The sequence below is a fragment of the Triturus cristatus genome, chromosome 12, assembly GCF_964204655.1.
Source record: "Triturus cristatus chromosome 12, aTriCri1.1, whole genome shotgun sequence".
In the NCBI taxonomy this organism is placed as follows: domain Eukaryota; kingdom Metazoa; phylum Chordata; class Amphibia; order Caudata; family Salamandridae; genus Triturus; species Triturus cristatus.
Genome location: NC_140595.1, coordinates 805,925,277 through 805,944,009, shown reverse-complemented (window position 1 = coordinate 805,944,009; position 18,733 = coordinate 805,925,277). Strand labels below are relative to the sequence as shown.

General features: G+C 44.4%; 1 protein-coding gene across 8 annotated transcripts in view; it reads left to right on the top strand.

The window, feature by feature from the left end:
* The window catches only part of LOC146782919 (beta-1,3-galactosyltransferase 5-like), a 280,931-nt gene that overhangs the window by 219,696 nt on the left and 42,502 nt on the right, over positions 1-18,733 (top strand). The window contains exon 3 of one of the 8 annotated variants that reach the window (XM_085636887.1): positions 178-272. The exons of the other annotated variants lie outside the window; for them this stretch is intronic. The gene's annotated coding sequence lies outside the window, so the exon portion shown is untranslated. The remainder of the gene's footprint in view (positions 1-177; positions 273-18,733) is intronic. 8 annotated transcript variants of the gene reach the window in all.

The following is an 18,733-nucleotide window of genomic DNA, read 5'->3' as shown; positions in this document are numbered from 1 at the left end:
TTGCCCGCTGTCAACTGATGATCAAAATTGAAATTACTGTGTATGGTGAAATTCAATAGAATCTTAAGACAGCAAAAAAGGCAAACTGAATATGTTATGTAATTGTAAAATAATGTTGTGTTCTTAAAACTATAAAAATTATATGTAAAAACAGGATTGTTTTCTTCTCTTTTACAGGTCCTACTACTAAAGTGTAAAATATCTTAAATTTACATTACCAAAAAAGGAAGTGAAAACATGTTTCAACCAGTTTTATATCTACTTCAAAACAGGTAGGATTAAGTCACCCAAGCACTACCCATGCACTGCTACAATCACCTGTGAACTACCCATACCGTTCTCTAACCACCTACTCACTACAGATTCAATTCTCCAATTACCCAGGTAGTACCCATGCACTCCAGCAATCCGCCTGTCAGTACCTATGCTCTCTTCCAATCACCTATCCAGCACCATGTATTTACCCAATCACTCCGACAAAACACAAACACTTATAAAATCCCCATGTACTCTTCTTGCAGCTCTATAATCATGCAGTTAGTACCCATGTACTCATTCAATAACCTAGCCACTAACTCATGCACAGGTATAATACTCCAAGCACTACCCATACAGACATCTAACCACTTACATACTACTGAGTCACTCATCCAATTAACCAAGTTCTACCCACGCAGTCCAGGAATCCCCGTGTCACTTCCCATGCAGTCCTCCAATCACCCATCTAGCACCATGTATTTATCCAATCATTCCGTCAATACTCAAGCACTTATAAATTTAATATGCACTCTCCTTGCAGCACTGGAATCATCCAGTCACTACCTATGTACTCATGCGATGACCCAGGCACTAACACATGCACTGCTACAATCAATTGTGTACTGTACTACCCATGCAGTCCTCCAACCTATCTAGATACTGCTGATGCACTCCTCCAATTACGTAGGTAGTACCCATGCACTCCAGCAATCCCCTTGTCCCTCCCCATGCACTTCTCCAATCACCCAGCTAGTACCATTTACTTATCCAATCACTCCATCAATACCCAAGTACTTATGAATTCACCATACATTCTCTTTGCAGTACTCTAATCATCCAATCAGTAAGTATGTACTCATACAATGACCCAGACACTAACACATGCAGTGCTACAATCACATGTGCACTACCCATGCAGTCCTCTAACCACTTACACACTGCTCATTCACACCTTCATTTTCCCAGGTAGTACTCCTGCAGTCCAGCAATCACACTGTTACTCCCCGTGCACTCCTCCAGTTACCCAGCCAGTACAATGTACTAATCCAATCACTCCGTCAATACGCAAGCACGTATAAATTCACCATACACTCTCCTTGCAGTACTCTAATCATCCAGTCACTGCCCATGTACCCATACAATCACCCACACACTAATACATGTAGTGCTACAATCACATGTGCACTACCCATGCAGTCCTCTAACCACCTACACACTGCTCATTTACACGTTCATATTCCCAGGTACTAACAATGCACTCCAGCAATCACACTGTCACTCTCCATGCACTCCTCCAATCACCCATCCACTACCATGTACTGATCCAAGCACTCTGTCAATACCCACACACTTTTAGATTCACTATGCAGTCTCTTTGCAGTACTCTAATCATCCAGTCACTACCCATGTACTGATGCAATGGCCCAGGCAGTATAACTTCACAGCTACAATCACATGTGCACTATCCATGCAGTCCTTTAACCACATAGAGACTGCTCATTCACACTCTTTCAATCACTCAACTACCACTTATATACTAATGCAATCACCCACATATTATCCGTCCACTCATGCAATAATTCTGGGCCTGGGCTAAAATTCCGTTCCGCTCGCGGAAATTGAGATAATTTGACATTTTCGCGTTCCGCGGAGAGCGCGAAAATGTGAAAATTTCCGCAATCCGCATTTTACCGGAATTTTTTGCTTGCTCGCGCTGTAAAATAATACATTCTCGCGTGCGCGCGGTAGTCTTACCTGAATCCCCGTGTTCGCGACCAGTTTTCCCGATCCGGTCGCGTTCTCCACGAGATGTTGGATTGTTGGTAGCCATTCGCGCTGTCTCACGACAGTTCGCGCCCGCAGTAATGTCATTCGTTGCGCGATCACGTCTTTCTTCTCGCGATCATGCACCGCGAGACAAGTGAAAACAAGATGGCCGCGCCCGCGAGCAACTGCATGGGTCAGTTGGCGAGCCGCGACCACGCAGAAAATACAGCGAACGAGCGGGAAAAAAACTTTCGCATCTTCGCGATTTTTCCGCATGTTTGCGGAGATTTTTAAAATTTTCGCGATAATTTGCGAAAGTTAATTTCGCAAATTCCGCCCACCCCTAAATAATTCACGGATTACAGATTGACTTGTACAGTCATGAAGGCAGTACTCATGCACTCATACAATTACCATGTGCTCTTTGAATGAATCATGCTCAACACATATACTCCAGCAATCATGCAGACATTAGCATGCAGTTATTTCTCTTTATAAACCAGATAATGTAGTTCTGAAAAGAACTCTTTTTTTCTTCTTTTTTGTTTTAAATTATTTTATTTTTTTTAAACTATATGGTAATTTTTTTGGGTGTTTTTGGAAAACCGAAAAAAGCAAAAGGCTAAAGTCTTAACTTTTGGAATTCTAAAATCATTCCAAAAAAAAAAAATGAGGAGCGATGGTTCTTTGCTGCAGAACAAACAACATCCACAGATTTTTCACCACAACTTAGAATGGCGTTGCATTTTATACATAGCTGTTTTAAGTTTTCAAACTCTGAGCGTATGTCCGGCCCTCGAGATGATGTACTTGACGTTCCTGAAGGGCTGGGACCAGCTCCCTGGTCACCTTGTTGCATATTTTGTTGTGCACGTCGCAACTGCTCCCGCGCAAAATGTCTTGGGTGGATTGTCTGGAGGTGCTTGTACATGCTCGACGTGCCACAAGAGTATTTTTTGTCACTACCTCTAGACAAAATCCGTGGACAGAGAGTACAACTGACCTTCCTTGTGTTGACTCTCTTTTCACCATCTGGGATGGTGAAAAATTTCCAGATGATGGATTGTGGTCTCATTTGCGGAGGTGGTTCTTCTATCTCTTCTTCATCAGAAATATGTTCTTGATGAGGATTGGAAGAAGCCATTTCCAACTCTTTTAAAAAAACACCCAAAAAATGTACAGACTAGCTGCAAAAACACAACAGATGTCTCTCCTGTGAAGCTGCAGAGAGAATGACTAAAATGGGTGAGATCCTTCAACTGTTAGAATGGGAAACCTTAGGAACCAATCAAATGCTGTCTTTTAAAGTCAGATGGCAGTCGTGCATCCAGAGCGCAACCAGCGCACCGGATGCGAATTTGCAAAAAACATATTTACCAATAACATAAGTTTAGTACAAGTACAAGTACACATATAATATTTTTAGTTTTGATAATCTCTTGCCCTCATGTATACATTAAAGTTAAATACATATAGTTTTAAATCATCCCAAAAAATTGCAGGGGTCGTGCAGCCGGTGCAATCCCATACGTATGTGATGTTACGCGGGGCCAGGCACTGCACACCCATTGCACACCAAACGCGCTCATGATGCGATCCCATACGTATATGACTTTACGCCGGGCCAGGCACTGCACACCCGTCGCACACCAAATGCGCACACGACGCGATCCGATACGCATATGATGTTATGCGGGGCCAGACACCGCGCATCCATCGCACACCAAACGCGCATCCTTTACGACTAGCAATATTGCGGCTTGAATCTACGCAACCACCAAGATGGGTACACGATGGGTGCGCGACTTCACTTTTTCCTCAAAAAATAAATATATATATATATATATTTTAGAACACAAAAGACATTACATAATTTTGAAAAATAAATAAATAATTAAACGACATTACAATTCCAAAATATCACAAAAAAAATAAAATTAATTTACAGAAAAAAAGAAAGGTTTTGTAAATATTAAATTTACAAATTAGCAATTAAAAAACCTTTGAAATTCACAGAAAAAAACATAGGTTTCAGGCACGTTATAGTTAGAAATTAGCATTTAAAAAATCTTAGAAATTCACCCAAAAAACCATAGGTTTCAGGGACGTTATAGTTAGTTGGACATTTCTCGCGTACAAAACCAGTGAAATTCCCCCGTTATAGTTAGTTCAGCTAGATAACTATAACTTGCGCCACCGCAATGCCCTACTGATGAGGTCACATATTACATCATTCATGACATGGTCAGTGACATCACTGATGCATCACTGATGACATCTCAAATGACATCAATGATGACATCACTGATGACATCATCCACATGAAAATCTGATGCACCTCCTCACACCCTAATATAACCTTTGATACACCGACTCTAAAATTCAGACTGCCATTTTCGAAACCATCGACACACCAATACCAGTTACTACATACGCACTCACTGATTCCTAGGTCTCCAAACATATGCATTTATTCACCCATACAATCACTCACACATAGAGTCACTCATCAATACAACACTACCATATGCACTCATACACCTATACAGACACTCACACACCGCCACTCATCCAGAGTTACTCACACACCTAGTCAGTCATGCAAAGAATCAATCACACTTCCATTTATGGATCTGTACAGTTATACACACATTCACAGCACGTATTCAAACAGAAACAGATGCATACTTACTGTCTTCTACAAACAATGATACAAGTACACACTCATCCATACAGCCACTCTCACACTCACTGACTCTCACGTATAGTCATTTATATACTTTAACTTTCACATACACTGCCTTTTACATATGTAGTTACTTAGACATGTACCATTGAGACATCCATCCATTCACTCACCAACACACCCATACACACACTTACCCACCCATACAGCTGTTTCCACATGCACTCTTAAACCCATACACACAGTGAATCAACCACTCAAACATCTATGCACAGACTCATACACTCATGTAGCTACTGACCAACCCATGGAGCAGCTTATAAAACAACAGACAGACTGATATAGAGATTCACACATTTTAATCAATAACCCAATGCATTCAGTAAGACACGTTTAATCACTCACTTAAACAGTCAGTCACGCATCTACTAAATCCTCCATTCACTTATACACCCGCTCATTCTTCAATACACCGTGGCATATGTATAATACATATTTAAACTTTAAAGAAAAACACCGTCACTGGATGATGTCATTAGTGATGTCATTTGAGATGTCATAAGTGATGTCAGCAGTGATGTCACTGACCATGTCATGAATGATGCAATATCTGACGTCATCAGCAGTGCATTGCAGGGGTGAGAGTAATGGTTAGCTGAACTAACTATAACAGGAGAAATGTCCAACTAACTATAACATCCCTGAAACATCCCTGAAACCTATGTTTTTTCAGTGAAAAATATTATATATATATATATATATATATATATATATATATATATATATATATATATATATATATATATATATATATATATATATATATATAATCAAATGAAAAAATGAAAATCCTACTGAGATAAGGTAGGAAAAATGAGCCGCTCCGGAATCAGGATGTACAATGAAATTTAATGCCACAAAAGACACATGTCGACCTCTGCAAGGTCTTGGTCATATATATATATATAGAACGTTTTTTTGGGTAGGTAGTTTTTAGGGTTTAGGGTGGTTATTGGTTTTTTGTGGCAATGGTAATTTTAGGGTTTAGGGTGCGTATTGGTGGGTTTTTGGGTGGCAATGGTAATTTTAGGGTTTAGGGTGTGTATGGGTTTTTGGGTGGCAATGGCAATTTTAGGGTTTAGGGTGGCAAGAATAATTTTAGGGTTTGGGGCGGGTATGGGTTTTTGGGTGGCAATGGTAATTTTAGCCTTCCCCCCTCTACTGTGTTTAAGGGAGGTTATCTTTTGGAGTACTAGTGGCTTTCAGAGTCACTTTTAGCCATGACCCCCAAGGCAGACGCAAATGTTAAATGTTTTGAATTATTAAGTATTGTTATTATAGTTTGGTCGAACCAAGTTTTACAGTTTGACCGTGTATTGGGATGTTTGGCTGGGGTGCTGACGGGTCGGACTTCAAAGAAAATGTACTACTGACTGGTTTATCCCCATATATCTTGATGGCTAGATTTGGTACGACACAACTCTATACATGCCTCACATGGAACATTTGGGGAATGAGTTCTCCTCACAAGCACATATAGGTGCCGATTACGATCCTGTAAAAAAATTCCCCGTACGACTCGTATCCGGTCTTTTTACCGTACGAATCGTACAAGTGCCGTACAAACTGCCAATTACGATTCGCATGGGAAAAACTCCATACGAGTCGCATTGGGAATAATTCCCCACACGTCCTCGGGTCGGAAAATGTGTCCGACACCTCCCCGGACGATTTACCGTACAAACGTGAAAAGTGAAGTCCGACCGCGCAAGTACGAACCATCCCGTGCGTCCGATGTCACAACCGTATGGTAAAAACACCGTCTGCACCGAACTCCCATTGCAACCATGGAGACATGTGCCCACATACGCGCCGACCCACCCCCCCAGCCCCCGTGAGTACGCGCCGTACCCCCGTGTATGTACACCCCTGTACGTTCGAGTCGTACCCCCACCCGTGTATGTACACCCCTGTACGTGTCGAACCCCCCCATGTATGTACACCCCTGTACGTGTAAAACCCCCGTGTATGTACACCCCTGTATGTGTCGAACCCCCGTGTATGTACACCCCTGTACGTTCGAGTCGTACCCCCACCCGTGTATTTACACCCCTGTACGTTCGAGTCGTACCCCTACCCGTGTATGTACACCCCTGTACGTGTTGAACCCCCCCGTGTATGTACACCCCTGTATGTTCGAGTCGTACCCCCACCCGTGTATGTACACCCCTGTACCTTCGAGTCGTACCCCCACCCGTGTATGTACACCCCTGTACGTGTCGAACCCCCCGTGTATGTACACCCCTGTACGTTCGAGTCGTACCCCCACCCGTGTATGTACACCCCTGTACGTTCGAGTCGTTCCCCCACCCGTGTATGTACACCCCTGTACGTGTCGAACCCCCCGTGTATTCGACACATACAGGGGTGTACATACACGGGGGGTTCGACACGTACAGGGGTGTACATACACGGGGGGATCGACACGTACAGGGGTGTACATACACGGGGGGTTCGACACGTACAGGGGTGTACATACACGGGGGGTTCGACACGTACAGGGGTGTACATACACGGGGGTTTGACACGTACAGGGGTGTACATACACGGGTGGGGGTACGACTCGAACGTACAGGGGTGTACATACACGGGGGGGTTTGACACGTACAGGGGTGTACATACACGGGGGGTTCGACACGTACAGGGGTGTACATACACAGGGGGTTCGACACGTACAGGGGTGTACATACACAGGTGGGGGTACGACTCGAACGTACAGGGGTGTACATACACGGGGGGTTCGGCGCGTACTCACGGGGGCTGGGGGGGTACGGCGCGTACTCACGGGGGCTGGGGGGGGTACGGCACGTACCGGGCCCCCTATTCTGGTCGTTTTGCGGCGTACTTCGCTTTTCCGGCACTTTTTGGGTGCCGTAAAAATATTGCCGTCCGGACTGCTGTCGGTTCGAATCGTACTTCCTGGGTCGTGAAACGCTGCCTGACAGCGTCCCGACATCACGTCGGGGCATTCCCGGATCACATTCGTATGTATATTTTCGTCGGAAGGTGTTTTTTACGATTCGTACGGAAATGGTGTTTCCGTGCGAATCGTACTTGCATGTTTGTAAAGTTTTACAACCGGGTACGAGTCGGACGGAGAAAACGCTCCGACCGACGGTTCGTACCCGGTTTTTCCAGGATCGTAATCGGCACCATAGTGTTTTTACAGGAAAAACACTTAACCGCACTGGAAGCCACCAAACTTCACAAGAAATGGACAGGGCAATTGTATAATATGACTTATTCTGCTTTTGCTTGTGGGGAGGCCATTTGGTTACGATCTGGGGTCCCGTCCGTACTACAAGATAAACGGATTGAAAAAGAGGGCAGATTTGTCCTGATCCGTGGCATGCTGGATGGGAGCCAAATAGTGCTAGGAAGTCTATACGCCCCTAACTCAGACCAGGAACCATTTTATGCCCGACTTAGTGCAGCATTAGCCGACTGGTCAGATGTTGGCTAGATACTAAGTGGCTATCCAAATGTGGTTGCGGATGGAGTCTTAGATAGATCTTACCCACCCCTAACGGGGGCCCAATCAATATGCCAAACTAAAACATTACTGATTTGGGCTCAGGGTTGGACCTTAACAGATGTATGGCATAATCACAATAAGGGAATGTGAGAATACTCATTTTACTCTGCCACTCATGACCTGCACACACAAATTGATTATATATTATGCAGTTTGTCTCTCCTTACACAGTCTACCCGAGCTACCTATGTGGGCAAAACAATTTCAGATCATAGCACGTTAGAGATCACGTTCACATGAGGATGTGTCCCAGCTCCAGCACCCACTAGGCACCTTAATCCCATCCACCTAGAGGATGGGGCATATCACGCAACACTGGCATCCACCATAACCCATTATTTTACCAAGAATACTGGCACAGCATCTCCTATAGGACTGGAATGGGAGGCTTTTAAGGTGGTAATAAGGGGCACAGCTATTAGCACTTCATCCGGAGCCTGACAACAGGTCCACCGAGACCTGCAAGACACTGAAGATAAACTGCATGCACTTGAAACTGAGGCAGCCCATAACCCCATGTCAAAGCCAGATCTCCAGGAGGCACGCATCAAATATGCGGAATTACTTGATCAGCTACGTGTAAAAGATTATCGTATCTATATAAAACACATGCAGAATCATATAGACCAGATACCATCACTGGCATGGATCCTTAGAAATGCTAACCTTCCCGTAGCTATAAAGGAAATTTTTTCGCCTCAACATATTAAAGCCATCACACAAATGGATATTAATAAAGCCTTCCATGATCACTACAGAGCACTGCACACCGATCCACCGCAGATTCACCACTCGGAAATTAACGCATTTTTGGAAACAGTAGAACTCCCTCCGGTGTCAAACGAGAATAAGACCATGTTAGCTGACCCTATAACACTTATGGAAATAAAGAATGCAATTAAGGATCTTACTAAAAACAAAACCCCAGGGCTAGATGGCCTCCCAGCAGAGTTTTATACTGCCTATGAGCAACAATTGGCCACACACCTACAGAAATTATATAAGGATGCCTTCGAAATAGGTGCATTGCCTCTCTCTACAACACAAGCATTAATAACTTCTCTTCCTAAACCCGGGAGAGACCACTCTCGGTTATCCGCATACTGTCCGCTCTCTTCATTAAATACTGAATTTAAGATATTAAGTACAATTTTAGTCAATCATTTGCAGCCCCTCGTACCAAAGCTAGTACATATAGACCAGTGCGGCTTTGTCCCAGGGCACAGCACTTCTTTGAACATATGCAGACTGTGTAATGTTATGTTTGCTTGTGCCACAGAGAACCCAGAGGCAGAATGCATCTCATTAGATATTACTCAGGCTTTTGATACACTAAGCTGGTAATGTATGCTGGCCGCTCTACAGAAATTCGGGATCCCACAAGCCTATACCTGTTGAATCCAAGTATTGTACCATCTTCCCACAGCACGGGTTTGCACAGGTTCACATATCTCAGAATCATATCAAATTCAACGGGGCAGGAGACAGGGCTGTCCCCTATCTCCCATATTGTTTGCCCTTGAACCGCTAGCCCACAAACTACGAGCGTCCTCAGCGGAATGGGGATAACTATAAATATCGCCCATCACACCATATCACTCTACGTGGATGACATTATTCTTTACACCAAAAGGCTTCAGAACAACTTTGTACACAATTTTAACACATAGCAGGATTAGCAATTAACTATGAGAAATCCTATGCCTACCCCTTTTGCACTAATATGGAAGACCTAACTATTCCATTTGGAAATCGTGATATAACAATAGCACACAATACTTTCAAATACTTAGGGGTCCAAATATATAGAACTAAAACTGATCTCATAGAAGGCAATCTGTATAAAACGATTCGTTCCCTGCGGGCCCAAACTTCTTTCTGGACATCACTGCCCCTCTCGGTCGCAGGACGATTAGCAATTTCTAAAATGGTTATGCTTCCGCGGTAATCCCGAGGGCAGTATTCCCCACTCCAAACACATTATTAACTACTTTAATATGGGGCACGGGCCGCAGACGCCTAAGCCTAGCAAAACTACAACTTCAGTCGGATGCAGGGGTAATTGGAGATCCAGACTTTTTTGCATATTTCCTAGCATCACAATTGCAATGGCTCTTATACTAGCTGGCAGGCCGAAATCTGCAGGAAATTGCGTATATGGAACGTATGCTGGCTCAAGGCACATTACATAAATTGTTATCCCCAAGTGGAACAACTCCACACACTGCAGGAACACTCCTCAGAACTGCACTCACAAACTGGAAGCTGGCATTTAGTTAAAAGAGTACCCTCCCTGCAAATGCCAAATATACCACTATTGGGAATCTCGACAAATCTAGGAACACTCATTATCCCTAAATTAGTACCCTGGCTACAGGCTGTAGTGACATCAATTGGTGACTTATTTGGGGACAGAATGTTACTTACACACACAGATTGTGTGAGCGAACGGGGAGTCACGGAGACGCTATTCATGACCCACACAAGTTTGTCACGGTATGTTAAAAGATATTGGACACCCAACGGGGCAGAACCAAACACTCACAAATTGGTCCACCTAGTGTACCTCATGGGGACGGGTAGCCACTTAACACGTTGGCTGTATTGGGGTATACGCACACATCGACCCACTCCACTTACTGTAGCACATTCCAAATGGGAACAGGGCATTGACAGGCCACTGTCAGACAAAGAATGGGCATCAATCTTAGAGTTACCGAAACGAACCTCCCGCAACAATCGTTTCAAATGTATTCAGTAGATGATAACACAGAGATAATACCTAACCTTACATAAAATACATGCTATCTTCCCTACCGTCATGTCTCTTTGCCCAAAATGTCCTGAACAAGATGCAGATTTTTTGCATATGCTTTGGGCTTGCCCCAGCCTGGCACAATACTGGGGCGGAATCACTACTGTCCTCAAAGAGGTCGTGGGGTATATGGGGTGGTAAAAAGCAGAGACAGCTATATTGGGATGATATAAAAGACGTAAGGAACACAAGGTGTAAGCCAGATTCGCAGATCTGGCTTTATTACTTGCTAAATGAGGCATCACCAGGAGATAGAAATCCACTATGGCCTCCACACTACTCAGTTGGAAGAAAGAAGTGGAAAAATGGGGGTAGACAGAGACTGTAGCTATTCTTAGAGAGGAAAAAAGAGGCCTAAGAAAGGAACCAATCGATGAGCTAGGATCAATTGCTGGAAATCTTCAAACTACCAAAATTCTTACTTCATAAGCTTTAGTAAGTACCACTATACCTAATTATTAGGTTCTGCCCAAATAGGAGACACTATGGGGCCCATTAAGATGGTGGGCGGACTTTAGTCCGACCGCCACCCTAGCGGTGCTGGGACCAGCCGCGGTGGTGTGGACGTACCACACCTGCAATTAGGATGCCACCGTGGCGGTGGCATCCTCCATTCCCTGCATTGTGGCGGGCTGTGCTCACAGCACCGCCCGCCACAATGCTGGGAATGCACTGTGTGCATTATCATACGCAAGGTGACAGGCACCGCGAGGTGCCTGCCACCATATCCTTGACAATGCGGGGGGGCACCATAGGTACCCCCATGTGCACCCCCTTCCCCCCTTCCCCTGGGGGCCCACAACGGGACCCCGACAGCAATCCCCGCATGCCGATGCCGCCACGGAAAGGCACGTCTCCGCCTGCATCCAAATATGGATGGCGGTGTCATGCAGACACCGCCACCATATTGAGCACCTTTTCTGCCCGGTCGACTATGCGGGCGGTGGCGATCCGCCCTACATCCAAATGGACCCCTTTGTTCGCAGCCAAGACATTGCAAATGCCAGGATCATGATTCCCTTATCTAATTACCTTCATCCCCAGAATATAAAGATCCTACTTAACTAGACGAAAATCATACTATTAATGTTTATTAGCTAGGACCTTGATATAGCCTTACTATTTGGAACCTTTGGTGGTCTGTGCCGGCTCGTCAGCAAGGGTGGGGAGGGAGTTATTAAAAATATATATAACAGCCTAGATTTTGATCCAGGAGGTTAGAATAATTATTATAATAGCAGGATGGGAAGAGGTAATATAGTAGGATGACAACTGTTCAACTAGAATGCAAGGAGTTGGGACTATTATTGTGGTACAAGGCTCTGTTATGTTAAGAGTGTATTTGATTTATGTTATCATCATGGATATATGTGTAATCCTGCTGTGCAGAAAATGTTTTTTCGGAAACATCTTTTTTATGTACTGTAACTGAAAATACTACATAAAATGAATACAATTTGTTAATTAAAAAAAAGGTAATTTTATGGTTTATAGTGGGTATGGGTTTTGGCTGGAAAGGGAATTTGTAGGGTTTAGGGTGGGCATGGTTTTTTGGGTGGCAAGGGAATTTTGGGGTTTAGAGTGGGTATGAGATTTTGGGTGGAATGGGGTTTTGCAGGGATATATATACAACGAGCTAGCAGTGGGGGATAGCGAACCCCTTAAATACCCAGAAAATTCCAATTCTCCCTTAATACCTGTCCATCTGATGAATGCAATACCAGCTTGTTTTATTCAATACACAAGCACCAAAACAGCCCAACGCGTTAAGGAGCACTCAGCTCCTTAGTCACTGGTCACAATTGGAATTGCATTGAGTGGCAGCCTGTTCCCTTTATTTTTCTTGGATGGATGGGGAGTATTGTACTTTTTCATGTGTGTGTGTATATATATACTCAGAGCCCATTTCCGTGAGGCCACCCTGAAGGGTCGGGGGCTCCAGAATCGGGGAATGCTTGTGTGTATTCAAAACGAGGAGCATGACCCACTCACGCGCCCAGCCTACAAAGGAAAGCCATTGAAGCAAAAAGTGTGCGCGTGTTGGAAGGGATTCGTGAGGGATTACATCCTTCTGCGATCTTGCTGGTTAATGGGGTTTGTTTTCAGGCAAAACAAAAATCGACAGTAACATGCAAGGATTACCAACTCGCCTGACTGCTCTGATTGAAAACCCTACATTAACAACAGTGTTATTGCTAAGTAAGAACTTTGAATCCACAATAATGGTGAAACAAAATGAGAACTTACATGACATTTATTTACAATGCACTGTGGGACGTGTATTTTTGAGCATACAGTCATGTGATTAATACTTTAAAAACACGCATGAACGCACTTTGCAAATCAGGTGTTTTAACTTCCAGCTGTGAACAAGGCAATCGCCGAAACGTTAGTAAATGGAAGCATGCTGTGCTGCTTAAATTCCAGAATAAAAGCCTTGTTTCCAGTATTGGGCCTCACTCTTTGTTCTACACTTGATGGTGTTTTGATGGGTTACTCCGAGTCCATTTCCGTGAGGCTGCCCTGAAGGGTCGGGGGCTCCAGAATCGAGGAATGCTTGTGTGTGTGTGTGTGTGTGTGTGTGTGTGTGTGTGTGTGTATATATATATATATATATATATATATATTCCACAAACAAGGCACATTTGCAGCCTATAGCGGAGAGCACACACTGTAAGTATAGATGCCTAGGGATACCAGTTAGACAGTGCTCAGCGCCAAGACACCCTTGGGTAAAAGTGCGCTTTAAAAACCTTCTTAACATAACATAAGAGGTTTGAGCTGGATGCTTTATTGTGCAGACCCCCCCCCCCCTTGACAGACGCGTTTCGCCTTACGGCTTCCTCAATGTCAGTTTCTTAATGTTTCAAGAAAGTACTTAAAATAGCAATACATCACGTGTTGTCACTAAACATAAAAGATGGACTTATGCATCATTCGATGTACATTTCATGGCGGTCATCTTTAAAAGTGCTATTTACATAAGTGCTATTACCAAAGTGCTTAGTGCAATGTGCAAAATTAAAAACAATACGATTGCAATTTTTGCGGGGTAAGAAAATTCATATGTACACATTTATAAACAATTTAGCATTCTAAAAATATCAGAATTTTATGCTAAAAACCAAATTATTTGTTTTTGTTTGTATGTACTTAATATCAGCTTGCATACTGAATATCAACATCACCCCTTGGCATTCATAATTGAGCCCTGAATGGGCACTCAAGCCTGTTGTGAGTGCGGTGTCTTAAGTTTAAGTGTTACGTATTTTGGTTACTAATGGAATTGGTTGGTGTGGCTCCTATTAGTTAATCTAAGTGCACCCACATCTCTTCATCATTGTTGAGCCCTGTCGGAGCCTTGGTTTGGAGGTCGATGATATATTTCGACTCCAAAATCCAAAGATTTCGCACCCGGTCTCCTACTCTCTCATGTTTTTCTACCTGATCTATAAAGCAGAATTTGAGGAGGTCCCAATTGCTCTGGTGGAATTTTCCAACATGGCGAGCAACCAGGTACGTTGGATCCTTATTGGTAATGGCACGCATGTGCTCAAGGATGCGCTTCTTTGTCGGGTGGATAGTGCTCCCAATGTATCGCTTTTGACAAGGGCATGTTAGGCAGTAAACCGTGAATTCCGAGTTGCAATTGAGGAACTGCTTGATCATTTTAACAGGCCTCGGATCCCCTGGTCATCCCTGGAAGTTGGTAGTTTTGCTGCTATGTTTGCAGGCCTTACACCGTTTCCAGGGAAAAAAACCTGCAACGCTCATTCGATTTTTGACCCTGGGGATTGAGTTGAAATGGCTGTGGATCAAATGATCTCCCAATGACGGACATCGTCTGTATGTTACTAATGGGCGTGCTGAAAGATTGTTCTTAAGGATGTTTTCAGTTTGCAGGATATGGCAGTTCCTATTGAAGATTTTGAGGATACTGCTTGACTTTTCATTGTAGCTAGTTATCATTCTCACAGGACCTTCCTGTGTAGTTTTGTTAGGTCCCTTCGCTACAAGTAGGTCTATCCTGTTAATCGTCTCTACCCTAGTTTCTTTCAAAAAAAATATTCTATCTATCTATCTATCTATCTATCTATCTATCTATCTATCTATCTATCTATATCTCTCTATATATATATATATATATCCAAAATCCACTTTCCTGTTGAACAGAGGAGCACGCACGCGAAGACTGAAAGTATTCAAACTCTTTAATGCAGTGGACCTTCCTCAACCCAGCAAGTTAAAAGAACCATCAGAGACGTGTTTCAGCTGTCTTGCAGCCTTTCTCAATCATATATATATATTCACTAAAAAAAAACAAGGTTACTGGGACATTATAGTTAGTGTCAGATTTAGCTTGTATAAAACCAGAGAAATTCAGCAGGTGTAATTGGCTGAGCTGACTATAACTTATGCCCACGCAATGCACTGCTTATGACCTCACATATTACATCACTCATGACATGGTCAGTGACATCACTGATGAAATCTCAAATGATATCACTAATTCCATCACTGATGACACCATCCAGTGAGTGTAAGTATTTTGTAAGAGTTTATGATTGCTAAACATATATACTAAGATACCACAAAATGTAAAGTACTATACAAGGTGTACTGCTAAAGAGTGATGCTACTTTTAATATATTTCATGTGAGTGGCTGTGTGACTGTATTTTTCCTTATGTGTATTGGTGTGGTGTGTGAATGGCTGTATGGGTGTATAAGTTGTTGTGTAAGCACCTGTGTGAATGAGTGAGATGCTGTGTGAGTGGCTGTATTGATGAGTGAGTGTGTCAGTGGATATATGGGTGGGTGAGTGACAGTGTAAGTGGCTCTGTCAGGGGCAAGTCAGTGTGCAGTGACTGTATGGGTGAGTGAGTGGTTGCCTGAATCGCTGTATGAGTAAGTGACTGGGTGTGTAAGTGTCTGTATGGGTGACTGAGTGGCTGTTTGAGTAGGTATTTTGCTATGTGACTTCATGTGTGAGTGACTGTATTGATGAGTACAGGAATGTGTGAGTGCTGGTATGGATATGTGAATGGGTATCTAAGTGGTTGTATGAGTGAGCATATGAGGGCTTCTATGGGTGAGGGAGCAGCTGTGTTGAGAGGCTGATTGGGTGAGTGAGTAGGTGTGTGACTTTGTAAGTAAGTGGATGTATAAGTAGCTGTATACGTGAGTGTGTGGTTATATGGCTGGCTGTGTGGGTGAGTAACTGGTTGTATGAGTGGCTGTATGGGGGAGTGAATGGTTGTGTGAGTGGGTGTACAAGTAAGGGAGTGGGTGTGTGAGTGGCTCCATAGAGGACTGAGTGGGTGTGTTAGTACTGGTATAGGTCTGGAAATGGGTATGTCAGTGGTTGTACGGGTGTGTGAGTTGGCATACAAGAGGTATTATGGGGTGTGAGTAGGTATGTGAGTAGTTCTGTGGATGATGTCATCAGTGATGTTATTTGAGATGTCACTGACCATGTCATGAGTGATGTAATATGTGAGGTCATAAGCAGTGCATTGCAGGTGCGTAAGTTATAGTTAGCTCAGCTAAGTATAACAGCTGAATTTCTCTGGATTTGTACGAGTGAAATCTGACCCTAACTATAACGTTCCTATAACCTTTGGTTTTTTCAATTAATTTCTCATTGTTTTTAAATTCTATTTGCTAACTATAACGTCCCTATAACGTTTTTTTTTCTTCAGTGAATTGAACTTAATCCTCCAACCAGTAGTGCACCACAAGCTAAGCCTTTTTCACAGAGTGATGAAACAAGGGTAGTGGCCTCCAAAGACCTATTAGCAAATCCACTGTGTGGGACTTATTGGAGGTAACAGGAGGGGTAGTTGGCCCTTAAGGATACCCTTGGGTGCCAACTTACCTTCTTGTTAAGTCCAGGAAGTCCCACACAGCAGGATTGCTGAGAGGTTGTGAGAGACCACGCCCCCTTTCTCCACCACTGTGCAAACATGCCTCCTGGTGCACTACAAGTAGGGGGATAAAGCCCCCTTAGCTCCTGAGGATCTTGGGGGCTAACTACCCCTCCTGTGAACTCCAGTAAGTCCCACACAGTAGGCTTGCTGAGATGTGTTCAGTGGCCATGCCCCCTTTCTTCAACACTCTGCAAACACAGCTCTTGGCACACTACTAGTAGGGTAATGAAGTCTGCTTGGCTCTTGGGGGTCCTTGGGGGCCAACCACCTCTCCTGCCACCACATGTAAGACCCACACAACCATATTGCTGAGAGACTGGTAGGGGCCACCCCCCTTTCTCCACTACTCTGCAAACGAGCCTCCTGACACACCACTGTTTGGGGGAAGTAGTTTGCTGAGGCTGTCAGGGTTAAAGTGGAATTAATCCCCAGCCAGAAGCACGCCAGGAGGCACGATTGCAGAGTGGTGGAGAAAGGGGACATGGCCTTCAAGTCCTCTCATCAATCCCGCTTGTTGGCCTCCAAAGACCCTCAGCATTCAAGGGGATTTAATTCCCCAACCACCACTGTGACAGGAGGCATGTTTGGAGAGTGGTGGTGAAGAGGGCATGGCCTCCAGTGACTTGCCAGAGGTTTAAAAAAAAAAAAACCATCCCCCGAGGCCAGACCTTAATTTATGTTTTTCTTTTAAAAGGGGGGGGGGGGCGCACGGACCCCTCCTTAGGCCTATTTTGGCCCCAGGACCCCATCCCCAGAGGCCAGACCTTCAGCTTTTTAAAAAAAAATGGGGAGGGGGCCTGCACGGCCCCAGTAATGGGCCAATATTGCTCCCGGGGCTCCATCCCCCAGGGCATGGCCTCTCGTAGGTGAACTTGGGTGGAGCCTCAATGCCCCCGCGGTCCCTGCTGGTGCACCGCCTCCTGCAGGAGCCTGCATTGCTTTTGGCCAATGGGAGCTGCAAACATGCAGCTCCCTCTGTCCTAGACCATTTCTGCTACGCTTCATGGTAGCGAGAGCATTTTCAATGTTTGTTTTCCATGAAGCAGAGTAGTGTTTGCTATACCTTGACGGGAGCAAGCCATAGAAAGCTGCAAAGTCACGGGGCTGGGCACCTGGGACATTGCTGGAGCTGGCCCTGGGGGGAGGTGGCGGTCCCCAGGGCCAGGTAGGGCTCCAGAGGGGGATGCACAGCCCCCCTCCAACATCAAATAAGCTCCAGGGAGGTGGCGGTCTGCAGAGCTGTGAGGGGGGTTGGAACCCACCCCCACACATTTTCTTTATAACATAGCCCCTGTGAGGTGGGAGTCCCCGAGGCGGCTGGGGGTCATGTGACCCCACATTTGTGTGAATAAATCCCAGGGAGGTGGAGGTCCCCAGGGGCTGGGGGGGGGGCATTATTTTGAAAACCCCCCAGGACCTGGCCCGCCCTGGGGTCTAAATTAAATGAAGTGCTGCAGTCTGGTTATATAAAGTTTTAGTTGTATAGATCTTATGTCATAATACTTTTTTTATCCAATAAAACTAAAGATAGAGAGAGTGGGCTTTGGATCAGCTCCCTTAGTCATTGATTTCAAGCGTATTCATGCTTTTCCTTTGCTTGGATGGGCTGTGAATCAAGCCCAGGGCTTTTCAAAGATGGTTATGATGTTCCATTTGTTATTGGTGATGCACATCAAGAAGACT